Genomic DNA, 6,180 nt, shown 5'->3' with positions numbered 1-6,180 from the left:
GAGTTGAAACTGGCAATAAATAAAATAATATTAATAAAAAAAAAAAATGCAACATAGTTCCCAAGGCCTTTCCCTTGCTTGCCTCGCCCCTCAAATATGGGAAAAGGCCCTGGGAACGAGTTTAAACAAAATGGTTACAAATTTTATGATTTTAAAGGACTTGAAATAACGAATCACACAAATAAATCCTGATCCAAGCATTCAGTTGGTAAAACGGAGCGCGATAATGGCGTCTGAGCGGAAAATTGAAGGTTTGAGACGTTCGCATACATTCTTAAAACACAAAGAGAGCTTCGACTGAACTCACGTCACCGAAAGCGCGGGAAAACCCAAAGGGCCAGCTCGTGACTGATTTTGGTCTGGCCTCCCATTGGCTGAGTGAATCGCGTTAGTTTTTAAGCCGGCTAGAGCACAGTTAAGGAGAAACATAGTTTTCGGGTTCGTTATCACACTCCAATAATTCTCTGCTGATTGGGTCAATTTTCTTTCAGCAGGTCGTGCTGCCTTTGAAGCCGATAAAAAATTTACTGCTCAAAATAAAGCCAAGACAAAATCCACACATTGCTCCGAGCCTCAGTGATAAGAAGTCAGGGTTTGCCAAACGGAACTGTCGCTCTTCCCAAGCATACAATAAACAAGTGAAAAAGTCCTAGGAGTGTGAAACATGCAATATTTCTTACTTGTACAAGGGCCTGACAAACTTCATCCTCCCTTGGATGGTAATGAATTTCACTGTCGGTGGGTACCTATCTTGCCACACTCCTCTTACACAAAGACGGAGCCAACCACTGACCTGAAACGACACCAAGCATTTCATTTAAGTAGATCAAGAAGAGCAGGGGTCCTAAATTATATCCCTGATATATTCGAACCACTGACCAGAAACGACACCAAGCATTTCATTTAAGTAGATCAAGAAGAGCAGGGGTCCTAAATTATATCCCTGAGGGACTCCGGATGTAACTGGAAGAAAATCAGATGCCTCATTACCGATCACAACCCTGTGTCTTCTGACATTTAAATAAGATCTAAACCAAGCTGACAGGAAACCCTTGATACCAAGGCGCTCGAGCTTCAACAAAAGTTTTTTCGCGGGGTTAACTGGGAGCATGCCGTTAAGATGATTCGTAATAAACCCGTGATGATAAATCAGATACAATGTATATGTGAAGTTCATATATTTTGAACTGCGGTATTAGATACGTACGATGCACGATCCTCGCAGTAGAGAGCGCTATTTATGCAATAGCGAAAATCAGACCTGAAAAAAATCAGGCCTGTATGGGATTCGAACCACGTGCACTGACCTCTGCGATACTAGTGCAGTGCTCTCGTGCCAATTGAGCTAACAAGCCAACTGGGAGCAGGCCGTTAAGGTGATTCGTAATAAACCCGTGATGATAAATCAGATACAATGTATATATGAAGTTCATATATTTTGAATATATCAACAAAGTTGAAATGGTAAATTGGCCACCGTAACGATTACAAAAGCTGACGTTTCGAGCGTTAGCCCTTCGTCGGAGCGAATAGAGGAATTGTGGGTTGTGTGTGCTTTTAAAGGCAGAAAATGGAGCTACGTTATTGGTGGGAACATGGCAACGAGAAAAACACGAATAAATTAGTGGAATGAAAAGCGTTCGTTGATCCCTGTGGGATTTAGACTGCCGGCTTGAAAGATGAGCTTTTGTTCAAGAGTTTACGGCTTTCCGTGCTACCTAAGTGTAAGGAAAGACCGCAGATTGCCATATGTTGCTTAGAATGATTAGGTAAATTAAAATGTCTAACGACTGGTTTCGATGTGTCCTTGTCATTCTTTTCCACGTCTCGAAGGTGTTTTCGGAATCGGACACCTAGGCTTCTGCCTGTTTCGCCGATGTATATCTTTTTGCAATAAGTGCAAGCTATGCAATAGATTACATTTATGCCATAAACACGCCTGATTTTTTTCAGGTGTGATTTTCGCTATTGTATGAATAGCGCTCTCCACTGCGAGGATCGTGCATCATACGTATCTAATACTGCAGTTCAAAATATGTGAACTTCATATATACATTGTATCTAACTTAAGTTAGATTACATTTATGCATTTATAGATTACATTTATGCAATAAACAGGCCTGATTTTTTTCAGGTCTGATTTTCGCTATTGCATGAATAGCACTCTCTACTGCGAGGATCGTGCATCATACGTATCTAATACTGCAGTTCAAAATATATGAACTTCATATATACATTGTATCTAACTTAAGTTATTTAGGGATATTGTTGGGGCTTAGTTTTAACTCACACAATTCAGGTTGAACACCATAGTTAAGTTGGTGAAGGCCATTAGAAGTGCTACCAAGTTGAGAAAGCATTTAATAAATTAGATCGATCGACGGATGCGGTGGCTCGTATCGATTCATGCTTTTAATTTAATTTAAATTTCAATTTTATTTTCATTTCATGCTTTTAAATTGTAGGCGTTATTAAAACAACCCGCCTAGAATTTTACTACTTCTCGTAATATCTTCGTAATATGACCAAAATTTACGAGGATTGCCCTTTAGAACAGCACCAAGGTTACATTCGTCAATGGTTGCGCTTCTTAAATTTGACCGTTCTCTTTACAAAATGTCCGCGGAATCTAGATTATAAGAACAACTTAGCCAGATAGGGTTCTTCTTTTTGAGCAGCTGTAATACTTCTCTTTCAATGAACGGAGGCCTGTTGGCATCCCTGATAAACACCTTAGGGACAAATTCATCCACGCACGATAGATGCATGTCATACCAGCAAGCAGTATTGGTATCAATGTCGTTATCTACAAATACAGTGTTCCAAGAGAAATATCGCAGTGCTGACTTCAAGCCACGCAGGTCAGCTTTCTTTAAGGTTATAAACTGTGAGACGTGATTTCTTTAAGCGAGTAACCTTGGTAAACAAGGAGAAGTTATCCACCCCATAGTTATTTAGATGCTCTTAATATTACTAACCTTGACAGCCTGAAAGAAAGACGAACTCAGCTCTGCTGTAAATTTGTTCAGAAGATGTCTAAAAAATCCCACCCCATTAGCTTTCTTAGACCGAGAACAGCAACGAGTGGTCATAGCTACAACTTTCGATCCGGCGACAACAACAGAAGTATTGTTTACGCTGATAGGAGTCCTTGCCGGACCCGGCGTTCAGATTCCTCTCTCTGTTTCAATAGTAAATATGCAAACATGTAAATAGTTAATTAAGATATTTTTATTGTTCTTATAGTAATTGTAATTTTAATTATTGATTGTAAATTTAGCCCTCTAATTCAGTTAATTCTGCAATGTGGCAAATAAACGGTATATTATTATTGTAATTATCACAAAACGTTCCGAGCTGAAGTCCTCGTGAACGCTAACATCGGTTATTTCTTCAAGATTATTATGAAACACCAGATCCAATGTAGTCTGAAAAGTTTGTTGGTTCGTGTTACCCTTCCAATATCAATTAACGTTCAGTGAAATATAGCCTAATGTAGATTTCACTAGATTTCTCTCTCTCATATCAAGGTTTGGGACGCTCAGCAATCCTGGCAAAAAATGACAATCATCTGGAAACACTGCGTAATTGGCTCAGCTCTGTGGAGCAGACCAAAACGTCGTACTGGAAACGCTGTTGGCGAGCATCAGTGGATGGTTGGCTCATCACTACCTTCCACTCATTGTGTGACAGCAAAGGGCCAACGATAACCATTATCTGCGTGGGAAGATACATCTTTGGCGGATACACCAGCACATCATGGAGTAAGTGAATAATTTTAAAATTTTATTCGTCTTGTTCTCGCTCTTCAATGAATTAAACGCCCGTAAAATATTGATTATAGATTTACGATATATCCTGTAGGTATATACTTGTTAAGCGAGTTTGAGCGACAGTCACTCCTTACAAATGGATTCCATGTTGTTGTGCGTCGGTTAAGTGATATACGTCAAATGACGTCAAATGACGTCAAAACTCGCCGAGAGCGCGAAAGTGGCACACGAGCTGCATGCGAAAGTGGCTAACCACATTTAACTTCTTATGTGATTTTTACTTTACATTCCCATGGCAAAAAAGAATACATTTGTTTCATCTGGTTAAAAAGACAAATCTGGTTATTGTTGACGTCATCTATGCGTCTGTTCGCTGATGGATCATGAGTAAAAACCAATTAGAATGCACGTATAATCCTGCTAAACATAAAATATAGTCGGAAATACAACCTTGAATGACACACTTGTCAAAAGTGCTAAACAGTTAGCGTAAGGCCTTCAAATTAGGTATTGATTCTCTTAAATCAAAGATTTAGTAACTTCTATTGTTGCAGTTCTTTGATGTTTGGTTGTGGCAATAGTAACAGTAATACTAATAAGTTTATCGAACACTCCCTAAAAGGGTTTTTCAGTGAACAGTGCAATACAATGAGAATAAAAGATATACATGTAAAGTAAAAAATATAAAACTATATGTCAAGCCTATTTTGTTGTAAGAAACTCATTCAACATCCTTGATTCTAAAGGTTTTTTGTCTCAGCTAATTGAGATAGTTTAAAACTCTCTCTGACTCTTCTGCTATTTAGCTTCGACCAGTTGTGGATACTACTCCAGTTCAAGTGCCTTTTTGTTCTCACTGGTTAACAAGGCAGGCTGGGGACCAAGGAAACTGCTTCAAACAGGAAAGTATAGTTCTAAGCGATCTTCCATAAGCATTTGGTCGAGCAGAGGGCCCTCATTTGGTGGAGGACTCAATATTTACATTGTTAACCCCACCTCATTCAACTCAATTTCTTCCTCAGACCTCGGATACACCTTCCAGTCACCTTCTAGTCGGTATGGTTATGGCAGCTCCTTCGCCAAATCATTCCTGGCAGGAAGTTATCATTTCCGATCCGACGACATTGAGGTGTTCTGTAAAACTAACTAAACCGAACGATCTAAAGGAACAATAATATTCAAAATACTTACTTACTGACAATCGAGACAGACGTCTATGTGTGGTTATCGCCCACAGATCAGTTTAAGTAATAGCACTATACTGTGTAGGTCGTTAGAGAGAGAACACAAATTGATCAAGGTGACACTATTAAGAACTCGTGAATAAACTGCGTAGAACATAATTTATTAAATAAACACCAATGACATACCAAGCGAGCTTTCGCGCGGAAACGTGATATCTTCACATGGAAAAAATTAAATGACACCGTTCCTATGATTACAAGATAAATCGCGCCTTTCGCAGCATAAGTTCACCTGTTTGGTTTTTCATTGGTGTTTGTATGTTAGTTAGAGGATTACATGGCCGCTTGGATATATTAAGAACTTATTGAAAGAGTGGGAGAGCCAAACGGGACACGAGAGATACTAACGGACGGGCCGAGTGCAGCGAGGTCCGTGCCTTATCACCGAGAGCCAAATATTTCTCGTCTGCCCCTCCCACTCAGTCAGTAAAATATGACGCGATAGACGGGCATATACAGCCAAACGAGCTCAAAAAAATATTTTTCTTTACATTAAACTTTCCCTTCAGAACAAGAAACTCTCAACTCCTTGTAAAATGCGACTTTTTTTCTCATTTCTGTTTTCTTTTAAGTTTTTGTGACAAAGCAACTTTAAGGCAGCATGGCCGGACGGCTTTTCCCGGACTGGGTCACGTCAACCCGTCCCGCCCCATACACGCCAGCTTTTATAATGGTTCTCTGTGGGATTGTGCGAGCGGGGCCGGACGGGTCAAATGATAAATTGGAAACATTTTTCAACACGAGAAGTAAAATTTCGTATCTCTAAGCTGCCATGTAATATCTTCTATACGACATTCCGTGACCAAAATGTAAAGTGACTGTATTAAACTGACAATGATCTTCTGATTTACAAATCAGAAACAGAATTAAGCCATCATCCGGCTGAGAAAAGTCCTGCTCAGTTCGTCCGTCACATTTAATCATCGGTCCGCTATTTTTTTATGCAAGGCTTCTTTAAGTCTGTGAGGGGACTATTCATTTAATGTTATTGGCGAAATGTAAACCGGTAAAAAAAGTCGGATTAGTTTAAAATTTAGAGTAATAACATCAAAGGTACAATTATACGAACTCCCCAAGGAAATATGTAGGAGGTAGAGGGGAGAATTGACATGAGATCTGAATGTCATATTCTCTCCTCTAACTCTTACATATTTCCTTGTAAA

General features: G+C 39.4%; 1 protein-coding gene and 1 long non-coding RNA gene across 2 annotated transcripts in view; both read left to right on the top strand.

Moving 5' to 3' along the window:
- The window catches only part of LOC148740504 (uncharacterized), a gene marked incomplete at its 5' end in the record, with an annotated part of 48,273 nt that overhangs the window by 733 nt on the left and 41,360 nt on the right, over positions 1-6,180 (top strand). The gene's annotated exons all lie outside the window — the stretch shown is intronic.
- LOC148740505 (uncharacterized) overlaps positions 3,509-6,180 on the top strand; it is a 3,015-nt gene continuing 343 nt past the window's right edge. Inside the window, exons 1-2 of the long non-coding RNA XR_015996567.1 lie at positions 3,509-3,764; positions 4,580-6,180. The exon at positions 4,580-6,180 is cut by the window's right edge and continues 343 nt beyond it. This is a non-coding gene — a long non-coding RNA (uncharacterized LOC148740505). The remainder of the gene's footprint in view (positions 3,765-4,579) is intronic.

This window comes from Stylophora pistillata, chromosome 2, assembly GCF_964205215.1.
Source record: "Stylophora pistillata chromosome 2, jaStyPist1.2, whole genome shotgun sequence".
Taxonomy (NCBI): Eukaryota; Metazoa; Cnidaria; class Anthozoa; order Scleractinia; family Pocilloporidae; genus Stylophora; species Stylophora pistillata.
The sequence above is the reverse complement of the archived record's forward strand: the minus strand, read 5'-3'. Positions and strand labels throughout refer to the sequence as shown.